The 25,228-nt window shown below is 41.2% G+C and overlaps 1 protein-coding gene across 1 annotated transcript in view; it reads right to left on the minus strand.

The window, feature by feature from the left end:
• The window catches only part of LOC124291414 (G-protein coupled receptor 84-like), a 39,740-nt gene extending 20,177 nt beyond the window's left edge, over positions 1–19,563 (minus strand). The window contains exon 1 of the mRNA XM_046728401.1: positions 19,249–19,563. The gene's annotated coding sequence lies outside the window, so the exon portion shown is untranslated. The remainder of the gene's footprint in view (positions 1–19,248) is intronic.
• Between the last annotated feature and the right edge of the window lie 5,665 nt (positions 19,564–25,228).

Here is a 25,228-nt window from a genome sequence, read left to right on the forward strand (position 1 = left end):
TGGTATGAGCAATAGTAAAGCATGGAAGGTGACATTTAGAATGTTGTTTTAACCCTATGACACACACACACACACACACACACACACACACACACACACACACACACACACACACACACACACACACACACACACTTTTGCTTTTGTAGTCTCTTTTAAGATGGTCTTGTATCTATAACAGAGGATACATTTCCCTGGTAGTATCATCAGTTGGAATTATATTCTTAGGTTATTGCAACCTAGATGACCTATTCCATACCTGGCACATGAAATGTATACCTAATATATATTTTCCCTACCCGTAAACATTTAAAGGGGAAATGAATTATCCTTTACATATTGGTCTGGCTGGACAAGGGCTGTAATTGCACTGAGACAATATCTCACTGTCACACATGACACTTATTACAGTGTCTAGACGTATCTCCTTACATTGACAGAATGTCTAGCGTAGATATCACTTCGGTGTATCCTGAAATGACAACACTGTCACCAGCTGAACTTGGGTGGATGATTGGCAAGCTTTGATATACATGATTCACTCCCCTCAGGGACCAGTGACCAGTCACCACAGGATCCGTATTTTTCCCCTGTAGCTAAAAGGTTCGAGGACAAAGCGATTCGTCCATATTACTGAAGTCATTAGTTAATCAGTGATGGCAGATTAACTGTTGTATTATGAAGAGCGAGATTTGTCAAAGGACTGTATCATATTTTGCTGACCCACTACTCTAAGTTTGCTGATGACCACCACCAAATAGGTAAATTGTTGGTGTCTGTTGAAGCAGCTTAAGAAAGTATATCTAATGAATAAAACGCCACCATCTGTATGCCACACAATGTCAACAAACAACATGGGACTAATTTAAGTGAGTTAGTGAGTGAGTATGGTTTTTAAAGCAATATTCCAGCAATATCATGACCGGGGACACCAGAAATGGGCTTCACATATTATACCCATGTGGGGAATCGAACCCAGGTCTTCAGCGTGATGAGCGACGCTGTAACCACTTGGCTACCCCACCGCCCTGACATGGGGCTAAGCATCAGTCAGAGAAGCAGTAAAAATAAGTGCATCTGACCAAAACTAGAACAAACCTTGAAAACAAATTCATTGTCAGAAAGATATAGTTTTTCCCACCTTGTTGTTTTGCTGCCTCGACCTCTTTTACACACACAACCCTACACCCTAAATAATATATGACCAGTATCTAAATGCAAAGACAAGAGAACTGCAGGTTTCTCTTCATCTTACCGTTGGTGTCCATTACTATAGTACTGTTGGGTTGCTCGGTAGTCCGTCCTCAAACACACACTGTAGTCTACATTATCTTACTGATTACAGGGCCGTAGGGAGCCCAGGGGGACAGGGGGGCAGGTGCCCCCCTAGAATCTTTTAACAGATTAATTTTTGTGCATCAAACTATTGATTCAACACTGTTTTAAAGTGGATGGTGCCCCCCTTATTAATAAAAGTTAACTACGGTCCTGTGTTCTTTTCACTCAGCTTTGGCTTCACTATGATTTTATTCCCCCATTAAAATATATCTTAATACTTTATACTAAATATACTTACTAATATATATTACAAATATTTATTACTAATATTTATTTTCTGTATATTTCACAGGTAAAGTTTGAACTGAATTTATTCCGGAACCACCTCCGCGGATGTCCAGTCAGAGTAGCCAGCAGAAGGTCATTTAACAAAGGGGAAGTGGCCATCGGTCAGACGGTTCGTATTCAATCAACAGAATTCTCAAACTTGCGTTCAGTAACGTTACACCGTTATAATGTGTCAGACCATGTATAGTCTCTGAATGTGTTGATGTATAATAAATATAGATGAACACGACACTAATCATGTTGACGATATGGTAGGTGTTAATAATGACCGTCTGGCAAACAAACCGGTATCGTTTCAGGTCAGGTTGGATCGGAAATGATGTGTTTCAGTTTACAGTGTTTTGTGTACATTGAGGGAGGCTGAAGATTACTGCTGTCATATAGCGACGTCTATATGGATGCTTGCTGCTTGTTCTAGTCCTGACCTACCAGTGAAGATCCGGGTTAGAATTGGTCTTCAGTAACCCATGTTTGTCGTAAGAGGTGACTAACAGGATCGGGTGGCCAGGCTCGCTGACTTGGTTGACACATGTCATCGTATCCCAATTGCGTAGATCGATGCTCATGCTGCCAATCACGGTATTGTCTGGTCCAGACTTGATTATTTACAGACCGCCGGCATATTGCTGGAATATTGCTGAGTGTGGTGTTAAACAACAAACCAACCAACCAGCAATCTGGTCCGCATTGATTTCGGCTTTATAGTGAAAACCCAGAGGGAAACCATGCCGCAGATTTGCCCGATCAGACTTCGAGGCGATCAGTCGTTGTGTTGTTCCCTCGAAGCCGCACACCAGTCAGGGTAACAACATGTACAATATTTAACGCTTCTTGGTATGACGCGGCCGGGGCTCGGACCATGGACCATCTGCTGTCGAGGCATATAATGTATTCACTTGACCATGGTGGCTTTCCCTGTGGATGTGTGAATATTGTATTATTGGCAGTACATGTAGGTATGATTTGATGGCATCTATTACGTCATACCGTTACAATGAGTGCCAACGTTACAAGGGTTAACCAGCTGAATCAAGTACAGTGATATCCGTTACTCGAAGCACTTTAATTCGGGCACTCATGCCATCCAGGGGATTGCCAAATAGTTTTCACACAAGAATAGAGTGTCATGTGTTCAGTTTCCCATTTCGTGAGTGAAGAAATTAATCACAACATTTCTCCAACAGGATAGATAACGTCAGTGCAATTCATAATAGATATCAGTTGCCTCAAAATTGCCATGTCAATGTGGCATTTAAAAACTGCTTGCAGACAATGAAGGCAATCCTCAATAATTTTTAATCAAATATGTAATTCAACAACACCCAAGAGCCTTTGCATCCACTTCCTCCCCGAGGGTAATGCAGAACAACGCTGTATTGGGTACTAACGAAACACGAGGAAACATACTGAAATGTATGGTAATCCAGTTTGAATGGTTCAGTTTCATTCTGATTAGGCTGCATATACACATGTGCTGTTGTGATCCTGTTAGATACAGGGACAATCTGGTAAAGGTTTCAGCAATGAATATACGGTGAAGATCCCAGGAAAGGAGTTGTATGACAGCGTACCGGTAGGTATGGATGTTGAGAGAGCTTTTGATGTCTCAGTGAGTGAGTGAGTGAGTGAGTGAGTGAGTGAGTGAGTGAGTAGTTTGCTTGTTCGTTCGTTCGTTCGTTTGTTTGTTTGTAAACGCCAAGAAAGTTCAGATACTAGTATACCATGGCGTGTTAACGTATTCTGGTACATTGTGAAAGCTTGAAGACGTAGGCGAATGTAGACATCGGTATACGTACTAGAAGTAAAGTGTACTGCGATTAATTCATGATTTAGTGAGCAAGTCCATATCATCGGACTTTTGCAATTAGTCAGTTACAACAAAGCAGGACGTAGTGTGCAGCCATGACGTGCAGCGTGACAAACATACACTGCCACCTTTGTGCCAACCTACAACCATTTAAAGAAAAAACAATATACAGAATATATATTCTGAAGAAAACCTACAAAATACAACAGTTACCGACTGTAGCAATGTAAAGCTTAACATTTATGTGCGTGGCATGCGGATGTTGAGCAACTAAATGCCAGTTAATTATATCATAATCCTCCTTTAAGCCCTGTTTTCAGTTCAGCTGCAGGTTGATGAATCGACATTGGAATTACACGTACAAATTCCGATTTCACTTAAACTCAAACCCCGTTAATCCGGACAGTGTAGGTTATCGAACCCTTACGGGCCTGTGGGAGAGAAACCTATTTGAACAAAATCTGTGAGACCGAATTCAAGTGCTTCCATTGGCTACTCCATGGTGATGACCTTAGGTCAGATTATAACGGACTATTTTCCTGACTATAAGTCTTTGATACGGTCTTGAGAAGAGGCGAAATATGGTAAATAAAGCTAAAATGGTTTGATATTGTGGCGTGCAAGAAACAGACTACTGCCCTCGTGGCTGCCATGTACCATGTATCCTACAACTCGTTTCAGCATTCAGCATATCATCATTCAATCTATTTGAAACAACTTGCTTTGAGGTAAATAGTATCTGACAGGCACTGGCGTACTAATCTGTATACTGCATAACGCGCTAGGTCCATACCATCTCGGAATTCCTGACAACAGTCAAACGTCATGTGATATTAGCTAGTGGTTTTGTCTCGAAGCGAAGTGTCCATTGATACACACAGCCAGTAAGCGGCTGACTCTGAGTAGAAGGAACAGGATTCCATAGATAAGGAAAACAAACATGGGGATGTCGAAACTGAATGACCAGGTATACACACGTAGTTGTCAATAGGTTCTACATTTAAATACGCCAACGGCAATACCCTGTTTCAGGTTTCTTGTCAAGGGTTGTAGTGAAGTAGTGAGGCCGCTTTAAACAGTATTCCGGTTACACCAGGCCTCACGTTGAACTGGTATGTAACACAGCGTTATAGTGATTTTAAATGAAATTTAATAAAGGATAAGGCGTAGAAACCCCCCGTCCACAAATGGTATCACATACACAATGATCTTAAATGTGACTATGAAATGTTGTGATTTACTTATTGCACTATGAGTACAATGTACACAGATCACAATAATGGACCATTTCGGAAAGTGTAGCATTCTGTTGCAGAAGATTCTTATATAAATATTCATATCATTTACCATTCTCATTACATTAATTATAAGGCAGGAGATGCGCCTATTTCTCATACTAGTATATCGCCATGAGTGCTGTTGGGTGAGGCTTTGAAGTTGTTCCACTGAACACGTGGGCATTTCCACACATATTCAACGTCCATGGCGCTGAATGATCCGCCCAATTCTCCTTCCGATGTATGTTCTCAAGGAATGGTTTCTCAGATTCCTGTTATCGGTCGGCACCAAGTTTGCCAATTATACGTGCAATAAATGCTTCGTTGGCTTGTATGTTGTTGACCGTAATCGGATTTTGATAGCGTTCACTACTGCAAGCCTCTAGAACGGCCAAAGGTCAAAGCAGAGGTTAACGTGAGAAACGGAAATATGATATTTCTTTTTGATTGCTATGTACGGATGATCTGGCGTATTGATTTCGTGAATACTTCCGAGTTGGAATTCATTGAATATTGAAAGTGCTGAAACGAATTAATCTGTACAATCTCGAAGATTCCATTGATGCTTCTGATAACATTTCATCTCTTTTAAATACTTGTTTAGAGACCAATATAAAATTGAACTATATTTTCCAACTGTGAAAATGAAATACAGCTTTAATCTGATCATTCGTTACTTGACTCCATACCGCTTTGGCAGATTTATAGCTATTCCTATTTCGAAATAGATGGTTTCTTCCTCGTACAAGCCTTGAGAGAATATTTACGTACTGATTAAAACAGTTATAACTGTTTCTGTTTTATAGCCATGTTTAATCAACTGGTAAATACATCCAGTTAATGACTCACTCCAAAGTTATGACATTCATAGTGAAGAATCAGATGAATCGTGGACGAGAGGTCTTCGTGGTAATTACCGTCATTAGTTTCGATGAGATATTTTTAACACAGAAATGTCATTACCGTTATGACCTTCTATTACGTTTATGAATAGCGAGAAGCCGGTGGCTATTGGACAAGCTCTCATCTTTCTTACCAATGCCAAAATTGCGACCAGCTGATGGCCGATCGAGTAATTATATGTTTTCACAGACTAAAGTACATTATTGCATTGGAGTAACATTTCCCGACACAGCTGGGTTGTACGTGCAACAATATAAGATGAATAATACATACTTCATCACTCGACCTCAGTAATTATAGTGAAGTGAAACCATTGTTTCAAACGGAAGGATATGTAACGTGTTTAATCGATCAAAGTTTAGTTAAGGCTTATAGTAAATTCAGAATTTATCTGCATCATTTTAATGTAAACGTATGTCGCAGGTCCAAAAATAGTGATAGTGGACGCTAAGTGTAGAAACTGTCCTTTATGAGAAGTAGAGGACGAATATCATATTTTATTAATATGTGAAAAATATTCTAATTTTAGATATAAATCTCCCTCTAAGGCGCAGGATAGCTTTAAACACCGCTTGCTAATGAAACATCTTTTAAACTCTGATAATCCAGAATTGATCCATGTTGTTGCTGTATTTAAAAACAAAATGTTTTGCAATTAGAAATGTGTAAACAGTCATCAAATTTCAATATATACATCACCTGGCAAATGTTAATTTGTTATCTGCATTTGTACCAGGGCCTTGAGTCTGAAGAATTGAAAAATAAAGTGTCTGTCTGAATAGTACATACTCAGAAGATAAAGACCCAATCACCAGAACAGATATTATAAATTCGTAGTTAGGACAAGTTAGAACAGTATGAGTGAGTGAGTTTAGTTTTACGCCGCACTCAGCAATATTCCAGCTACATGGTGGCGGTCTGTAAATAATCGAGTCTGGACCAGACAATCCAGTGATCAACAGCATGAACATCGATCTGCGCAATTGGTAACATGTGTCAACCAAGCCATCGAGCCTGGCCACCAGATCCCATTAGTCGCCTCTTACGACAAGCATGGGTTACTGAAGGTTCATTCTAACCCGGACCTTCGTGGTTCTAGAACGGTATGGAATATCCTGGGTTATACATGATAGATGCATATTTGAGTTACTGGATATGTTTAAGATCATAGTTTCTGACTGATGATAAGGAGTGAATGAGAGAGTGAGTGAGTGAGTATGGTTTTCGCCGCTTTTTAGCAATATTCCAGCAATATCTCGGCGGGGGACACCAGAAATGGGCTTCAGACATTATACCCATGTGGGGAATCGAACCCGGGTCTTCGGCGTGACGAGCAAACGCTTTAACCACTAGGCTACCCCACCTCCCCATCTGATGATAAAGAAATATGATTAAGACTGTAAGGTAAATGTCATAATGTTCAAGCTGGTGTGCCATGTCAATTACACACACGTGTTTGGAACAACTGTGTCAGATTTATTATCTGTCATTGTCCAAGATAACTACTGCTACAGACATCGAAGGATTTAGATGTTATTACCTCTTCTGTAAATAAATAATTGTCATACCACTGACTAAGGTTTAATCTTTGTTTAATCGGAATGAATTGTGGTGTTCCCTCAAACAATAACAACATTAAACCTGTACAAAATGATGAATCTGGTAAGATTCCTGTAAAATCACAACAAACTATGGAATCCTGGAAGGGACATTGTCGCGTTGTCGCATTGTCGCGTTGTCGCCCTCTCAAATACAAGCAAAATTAACCAAAACGCGACACGCGACATCGCGACATCGCGACAACGCGACATTTCGCCTATTTGTCGCATTGTCGCGTTTTAGTGAATTTTTAGGCTTCTTTTTACACATCTTAGATAGGGCGACGCGCGACAACGCGACATATTTTGACTTGAAAAAGAGATATAGAAAAATCTTATTCAAAAACGACAACACGCGACATCGCGACAATGCGACAAATGGGCGAAATGTCGCGTTGTCGCGATGTCGCGTGTCGCGTTTTGGTTTATTTTGCCTCACTTTACTTGTTTTTGAGAGGGCGACAATGCGACATAGCGACAATGTCCCTTCTCGGATTCCATAACAAACAGTTTGTCTGATGCTGTAGCATCACAAGTGCATTATCGACAGAAGATGAGAACTGGCAGGAAGTATTGGCCACACAGAATAATAGACATTTTATGAAAGAGTCGAATTCAGGAATGACGCCATAGGCACGTGCTCGGTCCTACTGTTTGTAGGACGTGCAAATTGTAAGATGTGTTTTGGTGTTACGTTTCACAGACATAACCGTTCTTAGATGGGATGCTTGCCGTTAAACGTCTGTTTCTTCCAACATTGGGTCTTAACATTAATATTTGATGATTCCCCAGTATTTCATGATGTTCGAAAATCGTTCTCACTGACAAAGGAAAATAAGAATGATTACTCCTTCCTTCATACTGCATTGAATTTGACACATACATTATTCAATGAAGGAAACAATACAACACTTCGTGAACCTAATTAAACCAACTTGCAGACTCTACAGCGGCTGGTGATCCATTCTTACAATGCAATGAACCAGTACATGTACGCAGATACACGTGTAATTAAGATATATATCGGTTATTTGTGGAAGTTAATATTTTATTTGAAGCAGTTATTGATCTCGCCACTGACACGTGACAAGTTATAGCTATATTGACTTCATCTAGCGTAACTGGAATCCTTCGTTTATATTATATGTGATCGGTGCGGTGCAGTTAAAGCGTTGGCCCGTCACGGGTTCGAATCCCCACATGGGTACAATGTGTGAAACCCATTTCTGGTGTCCCACACTCACTCACTCTCTTGTTTATGTTTCTACAAATAGTCAAAGCCGGGTGCCAGGGTTTACTCTCATGCAAACATTTAAACAATTGCTATTGTGCCTGCATAATATGCTATACCTAGTTATGATACATACCATCTATTTGCTGCAACTAGTTATGATACATACCTTCTATTTGCTGCAACTAGTTATGACACATACCCTCTATTTGCTGCAACTAGTTATGATACATACCCTCTATTTGCTGCAACTAGTTATGATACATACCCTCTATTTGCTGCAACTAGTTATGATACATACCCTCTATTTGCTGCAACTAGTTATGATACATGCCATCTATTTGCTGCAACTAGTTATGATACATGCCATCTACTTGCTGCAAAAAGTTATGATACATGCCATCTACTTGCTGCAACTAGTTATGATACATGCCATCTATTTGCTGCAACTAGTTATGATACATACCATCTATTTGCTGCAACTAGTTATGATACATACCATCTATTTGCTGCAACTAGTTATGATACATACCCTCTATTTGCTGCAACTAGTTATGATACATGCCATCTATTTGCTGCAACTAGTTATGATACATACCATCTATTTGCTGCAACTAGTTATGATACATGCCATCTATTTGCTGCAACTAGTTATGATACATGCCATCTACTTGCTGCAACTAGTTATGATACATGCCATCTATTTGCTGCAACTAGTTATGATACATGCCATCTATTTGCTGCAACTAGTTATGATACATACCATCTATTTGCTGCAACTAGTTATGATACATACCATCTATTTGCTGCAACTAGTTATGATACATACCATCTATTTGCTGCAACCGTTATCAACTCGCTGATTACCATCTGGCGGCGGTCTGACCAATTCTAAGCCAGTTCTTCACGGGTTAATAACCAGTTACAAGGAAATGTCATCAGTCTGTCCTGACTTTTACTTGTCTCTGACCAGCAAACATGTCAGAATTTAGCCTTGGTTCTGTTTTAAATATAATTTCCGTCAGATCTAAAGTTCTACTGCATTGAGTGAGTGAGTGAGTGAGGTTTTTTTACGCCACACTCAGCAATATTCCAGGTCTATGTCAACAAAGTCAGCGAGTCTGACGACGCGATTCGGTTAGTCGCCTCTTACGACAAGCATGGGTTACTGAAAACCAATTATAACTCGGATCTCCACGGGTCTTATCATAAAGGGTGGTACAAACACTACAGGACAGAAATACAGTCGGAACATAAATGGTAGTCATTTTTCATAAATACTTCTAGGTCACGGTACAGAGTTGCGTCCCTTGGATACGACAGATACCTATAAACGTGGGTTCGAATCCCATTTCGAACTCAATATTGTTATGGGTTTGTCAGTACGATACCCGTGCCTTTGGGTTCCTAAAAGCTCCAAAAGCCAAAGACCTGTAGACTAAAGCTTAGTCTCTGATCATATATAGTTTTGATAGTAACAAATAAAGCCATTTAAATTGAAAAGGAGCCCAAGTCAGATGGGAGCTTCAGAACCTGAAGGAATCTAGACTTCATTTAGGGTTTTAACATTGCAGGGAGGGCTGGGCAATAGGGGAAATAATGTGGTTCGTGTGACAGACTATACGACTTGCTACACTTGGGGCTTCTCCCACATCAAGCTAAAAAGGCGCGATAAAACTGGAATATATATTTTAAGCGACGTTTAAACTGACTCAGGGTATCACTTAGTAAGTATGCGTTGAACTCTCTTCAACAGAAAAGCTCCACTGCAAAATAGCCAATAGAGAATCACTTTCGTCTGATCTCACAGATGTGAAATAACCTCCGATCGATGGTCTCTGTGATGCTCTGTTACTCGCGGTCGGAGGTGTGAGGTCACTTAGTAGATATCTTTTGAAATGTTATGTACATAACCGTGACTCACCCTGTACAATACAAGTCTGTTTACTGTAGGGATAGTCATCAAGTTCTCTCTCGCGGTTAATCATTGATAATTGCTGATGTCGCATTGAGAAATGATTGCCATTGTGACCTACAAGTATTTTAATCTCGCTGTAAATCAGGATGTCCAGTCTTTTGGTATCGATCGATCGCCTACCTTATCACAGATGTCACATTCTAATAAACTACCGTTTTAAGAAAATAAGTGATGTGGTTAGAGTGAATGGTACTTTGTAAATATGTCAATTTAAACATGTTATCATCTTGTCGAATAATATCAATGATAAAGAGCTTTTTATCACAAAATAAACCAGAATTATGACGTCACACCTTTTCTCTTGCTGTACCTTCTAAGCCAGAGAGTTACTGTCCCTTTTTAATTGTCGTTTAAACAAGCAGAGTGAGTGAGTATGGTGTTTACGACGCCTTTAGTAATATTCCAGCAACATCACGGCGGGGGACACCAGAAATGGACTTCACACATTGTACCCATATGGAGACTCGAACCGGGGACTTCGGTGTGACGAGCGAACGCTTTGACCACTGGGCTACCCCACCGCCCCCGTTCATCGATGAATTATTTCAACAGTGTAATGCTCGGAGTTTACCTCAGTTATTAGATTCCTCGTGACTTGTTGGCATTCCCTTATTGTTTTAACTAGTAGAACTGTCACAGCTATAGGTCCCTTTGCAACATTATAGATAACACATAGATCAAACATGATATGGTTCAAGTCAGAAACATTATTGTAACCTGTTGATTCCGGAAGCTGAACCTAGTTCCGGAATCAATACATTCCAGTGATTTTCTCCATTCCTTAGTGTCTCCATGTTATAAACCACGGCGTTTATGACCTCATAAGAAGAAAGGAAGTACTAACATCATGGGCAGCCGTGGCGTGTGTTCTCTCTATTGGCTCCCTACGATGGCTTTTTGCACCTGCCAACATAAACTATCCCCCACCTGTCTTCCGTTATATTCCAATTTCCACTGTGTTAAGCTGCCCCTTGAAGAACTATCGACGTAGACATGACATCCAGTTTTCTTCTCATAACCTTCTCCGGAGGGGCTATGATCCACTCAGTAACAATTTCAAGTTTGGATCCTTATATTTGATGGAAAGTTCTCAGCCATAACGAAAGATTAAAGGTTAATTGAAAATCTTGCGAGATATACATTGATTGATAACTTTCGCATTTGTGACGGCTGATGTCAAGAATAAAATCAGATCAGTGATCTATACGCCTATCAATGATATATACCCAGATCAATGATCTACACTGTGTACTGAAGGTGTACATGTTTGGAGTGAATGAATTTCAAATAGTCAGCTGATGATCAGGGTTTTACCTTGACTTGCAACAGTGGGATCCAGGCGACCCCTATCAATACATTTTACAGGTCCTTGCTGGCAATATGATGTTATTATCTGTACGATAAGATGATGACTTCAGAGCCTGGCATGAATCAGTGGTCATGTGGACAGTTGTCATGTGGACAGTGGTCACGTGGACAGTGGTCATGTGGACAGCGGTCATGTGGACAGTGGTCACGACTGATGGGTGAACTAAGAGATACAGATAACTAATACTCCTGATATGCTGAAAGTACGTGTTTTTGTGCGTCTCTCTTAATCCGGTATTTTGGGTTTTCTGCGTCCATTATTTGTGCGTACAGGACGCACATTTGTTCGTTGTGTAACACCCTGGCTCATGATACGCACGTACCTCCATAATTCATACCCTGTTTATGCTTGATATGCTGCTGAACAAGTTTCTAATTAGCCGCAAGATATCAGGTAGAGATGTTCATCAATGTCATTAAAATCAGAAAAATAATTGTCTCTTCCACTAAGATCTTAGGACATCCATTAGGGTGAAGTCAGGACAACCTCATCCGAGCAGGACCAATCAGAGAGTCGCTTACCAGATCTGGAAAGTGGCAATCGGAATGTGTTTTCTCATCATGCAACCTCGAAGACGGTAACACGAGGTATTCCGAACAACAGGCTATACGACTGATTCTGTCACAGTCATCGTCTATCTCTCGCCTCAACTGGAAAAAGCATTTAAACGGTACAGACTTTGAATAACCAGTGGCGCAGACTGACACAAGTTGAAGCTTAAAACCTATTTGAAATTGAGAACTTTGTCAAAATAGTTTCAAAGCGTAATCTGATACGGAAGTCGCTAGGTTAAACCTGGTCTCGTTTAGCTGGAGAAAGCTGCTTCATGATTGGCTTATCAGTCCTTTCATTGGTCGGTCAAGTTCGGTCATTCTGGCCGTGGTGTCCTGGGGTCTTCTAAACTAAGATCTTATTGTCATGAGATTCGCATATTCATAGTATTACCCATGTCGGTGGTCCATTGGTGTGAGGTTGCGTTGTGTGACCAGATAGTTCTGACCATGGGTTCGAATCGCAGACATCAATAGGTTTCACCAAAGTCAACGTATGCGACCTGCATCCGTTAGGACGCTCAACGAACATCAAACTGACGCGCATATATATACCTGCATAATGTGCAAATTGGCCTTAAACCCCACAAAGACGGTCGCCCTAAAACCTCAATCACCCGACGATGACCAGACATAACAATTGAAACTGTATTCAATTCAATTTATCGGTATTCAATTACAACTGGCGTCATCAATTCGTGGCGTCAAAAGGACTACTCGCGCAAAGATCCGACCTGGTTCTGGGGTGTGATGATCAGATCTGAGCAAGTAATAATTTCCACATTATAGAAATAATGAAAACATGTTGTCTCCATACACGATCGGCGTCCTCAGATCTTCTGTCCTGAAATCGGGACTTGCCTGTTCAAAGGATATAATTATTATGCATTCAAAACCTCATCAGTCAGTCCTGACTTGCAAGGCTACACGTGTTTGAGGGACCCAGTAATCAGTAAGTGATCCATAAGTGCTTCAGACAAAACAAACCGCCTCCGTGGTGTAGTGGTTAGAGCGTCCTCCCGGATAGCGGAAGGTCACGGGTTCGATCCCCGACCGCGTCATACCAAAAGACGTTTAAATATGGTACTTGTTGGTCCCTGCCTGGCGCTCGGCATTAATGGGTACAACAAGGACTGGTCGGCTCGGAGTCAGTATAATGTGTGTGAGTGGGGTATTCATGCTTCACTGCGGCATGGTATCTCAGTGGGCTAGCACTATAAAACCAGCTTAAGTCTGGGCTAGTACAAGCAGCCGCACATACACATACACATGCATGCACGTCGTCATATGAGCGAATTATTCTCAAGCACGACGTAAAACCCAATTTCACCTCACCTCACCTCAGACAAAACAAAGCAAACTGTAGCTAATACGTTGTCTTCCTATTCATAAGCAGCCACTGGCGCCAGATTAGTTATGTGCGCAACCCATACTGGAAACTTCATACAAAAGGTATAATTTTTCCTTGTTAACTGAGCAATTTCTCTGATGTCAATGTCTCACCACAATTAGAAAGAAGCCCACACGCAAAAGAAGCGTTTCACATCGTACAGGACGTAGACCAATATGCGCCATCATTTCTGGAGCTCAACGCTTCAAAGGTATGTCTAGCGGACGTCACAGGTAGAACCCGACACTTCCGAGGATATCAACCTGCCACAGCTAATGCATGTAACGATTTCCATTCCCCTGTGATGTTGAATTATTCAGACAGTCCTACAATCTAGGACTGATGAGCTGCGTTAGAATAATTGAGAAAATACTGCTGATGATAAAAATACAGAAACAACAACAAAAAAGAAAAGGGTACAATGTACGTATCTTTCGTTAACCTAATATATTTCGACACCGTTTGAACGTTTTGCGTAGAGTGTTTGCCGTCACTTATTCCAATGTGAATGTTCAAAATGTAATTTTGTATTTCACCTTGTTTACGATATTTGAGATATAACTATAAATATTTGTGAGAACTAGATGAAGCTTTGTATTGAATATGAAGAAAATCCAGTGAACGGTTCTTGAGATAGCTGAACATGCAGGTTTACATGAACAAATCTTCAAAGTGTCGCCATGACCTTGAAAATTATGTGAAGGTCACCAAAATCGACTGGGCCATGCGCCTTCCCTAGATAAAGCTTTGGATTGAATATGAAGAAAATCTAGTGAACAGTTCTTGAGATAGCTTAACAAGCAGGTAAAACATTAAAGTCCCCTTGTGACCTTGAAATTAAGGTCAAGGTCACCAAACCTGACTTGGACCTTTCTGATACTGTGATGAACCTAGGTACCAATTATGAAAAGAATCTAGTGAACGGTTCTTAAGATATTCCAATTCGTACGTACGTACGGACGGACGGACGGAGCCTAATACTATATCCCCCGCTTCGCGCTAAACGCGGGGCGGGGGATAATGAATGAATGAATGAATGAATGAATGGTTTTACGCCGCTTTTAAATATATTCCCGCAATGTCACAGCAAAGGCAGTCAGGGATGGGCACCAGACGTTGTGCATATGTATAGAATCGAAGTAGGGTCTTCGGTGAAACAAGCGACACAAGTACTTGCAATTATGTTGATAACAAGGCTTACAATATGCCACATTCCATTCACTAAGTGAATCATCATGACGTTACATAAGTACCAGTGTTTATTATTATCAATGTACTTTCATCTTGCATTTTCAGCTCCCTGGGAGTACACAAACCGATCCATCTTGTGACGCACTTTCAGGTAATAAAATAGTCAATTACCATTTCATACTTCCGGGTACCCGCTGGTTACAGAACGCGTACAGAACAGAGTCTTCTGCTTAAGGAGACAGTGTTTCAGTATAGGGCTGGACCATAGCCCTTGACACTGACCGATCAATCGATCTGATTGTACATATTCATCCACCCACCTACGTTTACCTCGCCTTGTTCGTGACCCGTGTGGAGGACAATGACCCCTGCCACCATGCTATTCTATGTACCTAGGACAAAATACTTGAAGGGGTTCTGTCCAAACAAAACATGGCAATTTTAGACAATATCTTTTTAGCCTTGTTATGTTGTAATAATACCAGATTAGATCAGGTTTGTAAACAACAAAATCTCCATCTAATGAAACTATATGAGTTACTTAAAATATATAGAATTGACGGGTATCTGAGAATGTCAGCTGTGAAATATATTATGTCCCTGTGGAAGAGCACGTTAACATGTTTTTTGAAAGTTGGAGTTGCCTTATCAGAATCACTTTACTGTAGCTTAAATTTATAACCTGGCACACTTTACCCAGAGGACAAAAATAGAAGCAGTGTGGAATATCTGCATATTATTCTTGTAACTATTTTACTTTTAATGAATTGTGAACTGTATTGCGAATGATTGAATCATGTTAGGTGACATACACTATCAACCTGGTACGACAAGTATGCCCGTGTCTGGGAACAGGAACAAATACGTGGTACTGTACACGGGGTGAAGTGTCGTGTAAGTTAATCACCTACTCACAAGCGCCGAGACAAGGCGCCCTCCCTCAATAAACGTCATCACAGATGTGTGCAGGACATGGGTGCTGTGCGGGATTCTGTACATGTCCATGGGTTCCTTAAAGACGGCGGATGCTTTAGTATTCAAATGGAAACATTCCCTTGGTCGCGTCCGATCCGCCTTTATTCTGATTAGAAGTGCACAAAGTGACGCGAACGTTTCGCCTCACCTTCGCGATCGTTGTGACGTTTGTTCAAAATACGTCATCCAAATCTGACCTCAAGAGCAAACATTCTCGTGTCATTTGTTTTGAACGCTGGTGTAGCCATAGTAAAATTTGGATTCTATCATCATTATTTCATATGCCGGATAAAATTAGTGTTTTAGGTGTAAAGATCTTGATATGCGATGATCCTTTCTGTCGTCACTATTTTTTCAAGGCGGCAAAATCGCTCTGTTACAGTATTAATCCGTTTCAAATACTTGACCGTGATTTGACTGACGGCCATTTCAACTTACAAAAGTCTGAACTGGATAAACAGTTTATTCTACCACCTGTTAAAGAGCTTGAGGTCCAGCCGACTGTAACAATTTGCTGCTGCTAGCTGGAGAGCACAGTGTGCACGACCGTACCTACAGTGTATAGGATGCGCTCTGCCTGTACGTATTTGTAACCAGGTGCAATGTTAACGCAAGGCTAAATCATCACGGCTAATACTGTGTTAATGAGGTGTCAAGAGGAATTCACTTAAACTTAAGATTGATGTTTGTGGCCTGAACATACTTCGTGAAAAGAGCATTTCCTGATAAGCGCGAGGGTGAGGAAACCTTAAGACCGGCGATTGGAGTAATGTTTAGGCAAGTGGTTCAGAATCTTTGCCCATATGTAAATGTGTTTGGTATATGTTGTAGGTAAATACATTTACCTAGTGGTTTAATTTCCCAGAATATTTGATTATAAACGGGTGATGAACGCGTGGTATTTCGTTGGCCAACTTGTGGCTTTTGGTTCATGGAATTGTTCAACTATTGCATTCCTCCATACTTGCCAGCAGGTTATTCCGTATACCCTTCTGGCAATAGCGGGGAGCTATTCAGCTTCACATTATGCACATAACCGCCCTTACAGTGTATAAATAAACACTAACACCCAAAAAATATGTGACTTGCGTTTCAGAAGAAATCAATTATATTTATAAGTAGAAGTGGAAGAACATTCAGGATTATGAAAGTCGCCGATATTTAGCGAGTACAAAGACCTATATACAAAGGAGTGAGTGAGTGAGTTGGGGCGCGGTGGGCGAGCTGGCTAAGGCACCAGGCTAGTGATCCAGTGAGGTTGAGGTGCCGGGATCGACCCCACCTGTGACCGGGTGTAAAAACCTTGGAGTCAACTTTGTGTGCAGACTCTTTCCGTGTTGTCACAACCCCCGGTGTACAGTACACAACCCTGTGCACTTAAAAGAACCCACGAATCCGTTGGTATATGACCAGATGGTGGCCACATGAATACGTGCAAACACCTAGTTGCGGGTACAGCAACGTGCAGTGAACTTGGACAAAGTACTGTGACTATGTGTCCCAGTCCACCCAGCTGTGAATGGGTACCTCGTTAGAATGAAAAAGCCACAATAACTCGATGCGCCTAGTGGCAGCAAGAGTTGTATACTCCCCAGGGAGTTGAGATTGATAAAACGATGTGCCTTTGAGATTGACATCCAATAATGGAGGGAAAAAGTACCAGCGCCTTGAGCATGCACTAGTTGCGTGGATATGTGCGCTATATAAATATCATATAATAATAAAATAAAATAAATAATAATAATGAGTGAATGAGTGAGTGCTTCTATATTTTACATAGCAATACGTCAGCTACGTTGTTACAGACAATATCCGGAACTGTCAAACTAATTACCAAAAATAAAATTATGCAGAGGGTGTAGTTTCGAAGCGTAATAAATAATTGAATAAACGAAAAATAAAAATTGGGCATTCCAATCAAGCACAATTAATAATATTTAAGCTCAAAGACAAAAGTTGACACCAGTACATTATATATTTGAGGTATGGGTTATTACGTCAAGTTTCAGCCGCGGTCTGGCGATAAGCATTTGGCAGTTTGGGAAGATGGGTGTCCACTAGATGCCGTTGGGGTACGGTTGCAGCATATTGCAACCAGACAAGTGAGTGAGTATTGTCAGCAATATCGTGTCAATTTCCTTTCGGGCAACATCGGAAATGGGCTTAATTCAAACATTGCACCCGTGTGCGGAAACGAATCCGGATCTCTGAACGAATGCTTAAACTCCTAGTTACTCCAACGGTCAGATACAAGCGACCAAACCCTTTCCACATCCACAAGAAATCTCTGCTTAAAGTAGGGGCGATTGTACAACTCTGACTTTTTATTGTGACTAGATATTTGTTTCAGCAGTATTACAGCTGTACGATGTTGTTTGTAAACAAATCGCGTCTGGATCAGACAATCCAATGATTGTCACCAATGCGATACGATGACGGAGCGAGTGTTTATGAATCACTATGAAATAGTGATGATACCAGGTGTTCGCGAAAAGGTGAGCATATCCTGCCCCACCGGTGGCACCCGACATTAACATTTGGTAAGTCTAGACAATTATTCACCTTAAATAATGCGGGAAAGTATAATGGTATAAGTTCAAATAGGGAATTGCATCTGACATCATTTTTGTCATCAAATTGGAAAATTTCCCCTACATGTCTACCAGAAAACATCTTGAAAGCTTTACTGAGGCCTTGCATGTTGTACCCTTGATCAAACAACTTTTGAGCAAGAATGGCATGACGCTCTTTGAAATCCTGATAAAGAGAGCACGCACAATTGTACCTCAAAAGATGTGAAAAGTAAACACCAAAGGCTGGAACTGTAGGAATTCTGTCATGTAGGCTTTCAGTGGAATAAGGCTAAACATGTCCCTTGCCGCCCCTTTCCCGGGTTACCTACACTTGTCTCCAAGATAATAATGTCGAGGCGTGAAACAATTGAAGTATAGAATACGTATATTAACCGAAGGCAAAGAAAACATGTAACCGTGTTGCAAGTCTACATCACCTTTTCCCCAACTCAAGTTATATACAATACCATAAACACGTACAACCTACATTTGTTAGTAGTTTCATTAAATACTGTATCAACATTACCATCACACTTGTGCATTTTCAGCGAATGGTTTCATTCATGTTTACATTCTGTAACTTCTGAACACAACCTGGTATAGCTAAACATACATTTAAAACGCTTCTAAATCTAAAACATCTCTAGCAAAGGCACATTCTAGATTCGGTTTCCTCAATGGACACAGATGCATACTCAATAAGACAATTTCGTGGGTCCGTTCACAACATAATTGCAAACAATAAAACAATGATAAACATAAGGTGTTTGTATACTCACATCGGACGTTCTCTACATTGTATCCCACTCCGGCTATCTCAAGCAATATAGCCACGGCCTATCGCTTCAGTATCCTTCCGCTGGGCGGACTAATTTCACAGCGCTACCATCGAGCTGAAGAACGCTTGTAGGACTGAAGCCGTATCGCTAAATTCCTCAATCCACATCAAGGCTGATAGGAAGCGGTCTGACAACGTTTCCTGGACAGAGATATACTAATCGTGTTGTTAGCCAGCTTCTAGCAAACGATTAGTCTAGCAATATACCAGTATCTAAGGCTTCGGTCGTGTGTTACTGGGTCGTGTGAAGACGGTGTGTGAGTGAATGGCGAGCCTGCTTTGTTGTATCCTGATATAAAGAGGCGAGGAATTCTTAGCAGTTTCTGAAGATGGGGTTCTAGCATCAAATGTATAATTTGACACTCCAATCATGAGGTAGCCTGTGTAGTAGGGATTCAAGTGAGTGTGAGAGACTCTGGTTCGATGTCGGTTTGAACAGTGTTTCAGTCACACATGACATCACAGCTGGATGTTGGATGATTGTCAAAAGAGTTGCAGATCTGAGATAATTTCCACTTTAATGCGTATGGTTTTACGATGCTTTTCAATATTCCAGCAATATCACGGCGGGGGACACCAGGAATGGGAGAATTTCCACCGTAATGAGTGGTTGAAGTCTGCGTATGGAAGACGCCGTTCGATCCCCGACCGCAAAAGACGTTAAAATATGGTACTTGTTGGTCTTTGACTGGCGCTCGGCATTATTGGGTACAACAAAGACTGGTCGGCTCGCAGTCAGTATAATGTGTGTATTATGGGGTGGGGTATTCATGCTTAACTGCGGCATGGTATCCAAGAGAGCTTACGTCTGGGCTAGTACAAACAGCACACATACACACGCATGCACGTCGTCATATGAGCGAAATATTCTTAAGTACGACGTTGAACCCCATTTCACCTCACCAGAAATGGGCTTCACACATTGTAACCATAATGGGGATGGAACCCGGTTACCCCACCGCCCCCTCCACTTTAATGAAAGCCTGTGAAGGATCATTAATGACTAAAAACATAAAGAACGATAACTATTCCACGATGCAGCTCGCACAGGTTACTGAGGGCAAATTATACTCCGAAGTCCCCTGGGTTTAGTGAGTAAGTACTCTAAACATCTCTTGTCTATTTGATCACCGTATCAACATGAAAGGGTGCTGATGGCTTTTACCTAAACACAAAGTCCATGACCTAATTACGCTGATTTGTTTGAAGCGTTGGACTCCCAGTGCAGTACAGCCTTATCTAATTTACACAATTAATATCTGACGTTCCGCCCCAATAATGACACACACTGGAATACTTCTTCAATGAGAAACCATGTAATTGGATATTTGTAGAATCCATATTGCCCTGTGTGTGGTTGACTGTGTCTGGTACAGATACGTCCTCTTGCCTCATCGGCGCCTCTGCTAAACATATGTGGGTGTGAATCAGCTGATGATGGCATCTTAATCATGATTCACCATACCACAGAGTAAAAGTTTTTGACTGCAGATTCAGAATTTGTAAAACACATTTTGTTGGTAAAAAAAGGTTGGAACAAACTTCTCGTTTTAGTTTTGGGCGGAAAGAGATGTATGTATCCGCGTTTCCGGCACAACATTAATTTTAAACCGGAAATATTTCATTAATATCACAGCTCTTGAAACACCTTGAATATGAAACTATGTACACACGTGGGAGAATTGACACAGAGAATGAAGACGAACGCTTTAACTGCTGGGTTGCCCCATGACCACCACCACTGTCTTGAATGCGTCAACTGTTGTGGTTTTGACCAGGACGTCATCCTGCACGTCTTGCAAAGACGTTAACCCCTTAAGCTGGAAAACCCGTCAACACCGGCAACACCCAACAACATACCTATACGTACCAGAACAAACATAAATACTTCGAATATGCTTGGCATCAATCTCAACGAAAAACGTAATTAGCACCTATGTTTGATCACCATAGGGTCAAAACTTCATCCAGCCTGAAAAGTACATATTATGAGTGAGTGAGTGACTGAGTGAGTATGGGTTTACGCCGCTTTTAGAAATATTCCAGCAATATCACGGGGTCACCAGAAATAGGCTTCACATATTGTACCCATATGGGGAATCGAACTCGGGTCTTCGGCGTGACGAACGAACGCTTTAACCACTAGGCTACCCCACCGTCCCACATATTATCACAAAGTGTGGGTGGACAGATAATGTCTGTCAAACTCAATACTAGAATCCAACTAGTTCGTTTTGTAGGCGAGTTAAGAGTTTGTTGTTTATCAATTCTCACCAGGCCTGTTTATAATGTGTTATCATCAGCTTGAAGTATATCTTCAATGATATCTTTAATTATTCCCCGTGTAAACAACATGTTACAAATCATGCAGCGCCGTCAACTAATGGTGGACCATATCAGCAGCTTTTTCTACAGCCAGGGGTGAAGTCAGCGTCTAGTGCACCGTGGGGCTATTTTCAGTGTTGCAGCCCACGTCTACAGGCCAGCTTCATCTTTCTAGCAGATACACAGGTTACAGGAGCATCATTAACATAGCTGCAGAACTCACCTGTGCGTGTCAGCATACACGTGTATGCGTGGCAAGTGTTGCTGTGCGTCCATCCTTGATAAGAAAATTTGGAACTTGCCCAACCATCTCGTTGGCCTAGATCTTTAGCAACTAAAACATTGCATCGTGTAGCCTCGATGGCTAAATGCAAACATATTATACCTGGGGATGACCTCGATGGCTAAAGCATTTCACGTGGAGATGACCTCGATGGCTATGTGCTAACATATTACACCTGGAGATGACCTCGATGGCTATGTGCTAACATATTTCACGTGTAGATGACCTCGATGGCTAGATGCTAACATATTTCACCTGTAGATGACCTCGATGGCTAGATGCTAACATATTTCACGTGGAGATGACCTTGATGGCTATGTGCTAACATATTACACCTGGAGATGACCTCGATGGCTATGTGCTAACATATTTCACGTGTAGATGACCTCGATGGCTAGATGCTAACATATTTCACGTGTAGATGACCTCGATGGCTAGATGCTAACATATTTCACGTAGAGATGACCTCGATGACTATGTGCTAAAATATTAGACCTGCAGATGATCTCGATGGCTAGGTGCTAACATATTTCACGTGTAGATGACCTCGATGGCTAGGTGCTAACATATTAGTCCTGGAGATGACCTCGATGGCTAGGTGCTAACATATTTCACGTGTAGATGACCTCGATGGCTAAAGCATTGCACGTGTAGATGACCTCGATGACTATGTGCTAACATATTACACCTGGAGATGACCTCGATGGTGAAAACATTGCACGTGTAGATGACGTCGATGACTATGTGCTAACATATTACACGTGTAGATGACGTCGATGGCTAAAGCATTGTTCTGAACCATTGCACCCTGAAGTTGAGCACTAGATGCTAGATGCAAACACATTGCGCATGCAGATGACCTGGAACTCTATCCTGCCCAGAGAAGAGCATATATAAGCCACAGTCAAACAGCCTTAATATTGATGACTACGGCCTGGAACGACAATACAGGGCGTCGTGTAGATGATATCGATCACTAGCTACCAAACCATCGCATGTGTAAAAGACCTAAGCATATTTCAAATTAAGCAGACTAGCAAACCACTGCATGTGCAGTGATGGCTGTCAACACATGCACGTGTATTTGAACTCATTGCACTTGCATAAGACTTTAACGTTTGCTTTAAGGTGACTATCATATTTCAGTGGTGCAATACCTGGTTACATGGAAAACCTGGTTACATGCAATACCTGGTTACATGGAATACCTGGTTACATGCAATACCTGGTTACATGCAATACCTGGTTACATGGAATACCTGGTTACATGCAATACCTGGTTACATGCAATACCTGGTTACATGGAATACCTGGTTACATGCAATACCTGGTTACATGCAATACCTGGTTACATGCAATACCTGGTTACATGGAATACCTGTGACTAGTTATTAAGCTGTGTCAATCAATACTACTTATGGATCACTTACTGTCCATATTTTACAGACAATTAAAAGATTCACGATATCCGACTTATGCATATCGCGTATATACATTGTAATCGTGATTAATGTCGTTCGTCCATCTGTGAATCATTTCAACCACAACAATTCAAGGCTGGGGTTTACGTCAGTCTTTAGATTCATCGTGACTCGTTGGCATTCTGTTGCAGTGTCTATTGGCTGCCCGATGACGTTACGTCAAAATGACGTTATTGGTGATTTTCACCTTTACCAGTTTACCTATAAGAGTTTACAAGCTAAGAGTCAGTAATCTTTCTTGTATTGAGAAGAATGTGGATGTACAAAACCAAAACTCGTTGCTATTCATTGTCACAAAATAATGACCAAAGCGGACAGCAAGACGTCTCATAAATCGGATTCTTCACGTAGTCAGATTCAGCAACCTATGATGTATGAGGAGTGTGACCTGATCGGGTGATACAGCTCACAGACTTGGTTGTTGGTTGGTTTGATGTTCAACGCCGCACTCAGCAATATTCCAGCTAAATGGCGACGGTCTGTAAATAATCGACTCTGGACCAGACAATCGAGTGATCAACAGTATGAACATCGATCTACGCAATTGGGAACCGATGACGTGTGTCAACCAAGTCAGCGAGCCTGACCACCCGATCCCATTAGTCACCTCTTACGACAAGCATGGGTTGCTGAAGATCAATATTAACCCGGATCTTCACGGGTGTATCAGGACTAGAACAAGAACGAGAACCATAGACGTGTATAGACAGACAGCAATAATCTTCAGCTTCCCTCACTATATACAAAACAATGTAAACTGACAAGCATGGGTTACTGAAGACCAATTTTAACCCGGATCTTCACGGGTCTCTGACATGGTACAGATTGACGTCATCGATCGATGCTCATGATGTCAATCATCGGCTTGTTCTGCCCAGACACGTTTATTTACAGGGGGTGGTGGGGTAGCCTAGTGGTTAAAGCGTTGGCTCGTCATGCCGAAGACCCGGGTTCGAATCCCCACATGGGCACAATGTGTGAAGCCCATTTCTGATGTCCCCCGCCGTGATATTGCTGGAATTTTGCTCAAAGCGGCTAAAAACTCAGTCAGTCAGTCAGTCAGTTTATTTACAGGCCGTCATCACATAGATGGAATACTGATGAGTGCAGCGTTAAACAACAATCAAACAGACAAGCAAGACTCGTCAGAATATGATAACAATACTTCCAAGCGTTTTCAGAGTGTCACTATTCAAAGTATATATTTAGCATCTACTGTTTTCCACAACTCGTCACAGACGATCATGAGTATCCTTGTGATAGCTAAATCACCGCGTCAAAATAAATATTCATTTTAAACGAAACAACAGTAACAGTGATAAATATTTACCTCTCCCACCATTACACTAATAATACATGTCGGTTGTAACAGGTGAATAAACAGATTTCACCATGGAAGAAAACTATTTCCAAATTTAATCGTGATAGAAATCATGAATTTGAAATGTACATTACCGGAGTTTTTTTTCATACTGAACTGCCATCATGTCTGGTTTAATGCAATCACGACATTACATATGGCATGTGGCGAGTGTATTTTCATGTGGGGAATGATATCTTTCTCTTGCATGGATGACAAACGAAAGCTGTCTGTGTTTTGTCCCAATATCCTCGACGAGTAAAAGAGTAGATGTGTATGCAGTGAAGCGCGATCATGTCTGGTACGTTTGTCGCCATGACCTACCTATACTGGGAATTCAAAGGGCCATTGTAAACAGACTTATCATGTACAAATATTATGTCAGGGAGAACGTCAATCAAAGGCTCGTTTATGCTTGTGAGCCGATCCACTGTATGCTTCCGACACCATAATCCAAAGCACATGAAGCAAA

Source organism: Haliotis rubra, unplaced genomic scaffold, assembly GCF_003918875.1.
Source record: "Haliotis rubra isolate DU_JTF1 unplaced genomic scaffold, ASM391887v1 Scf490, whole genome shotgun sequence".
NCBI lineage: Eukaryota > Metazoa > Mollusca > Gastropoda > Lepetellida > Haliotidae > Haliotis > Haliotis rubra.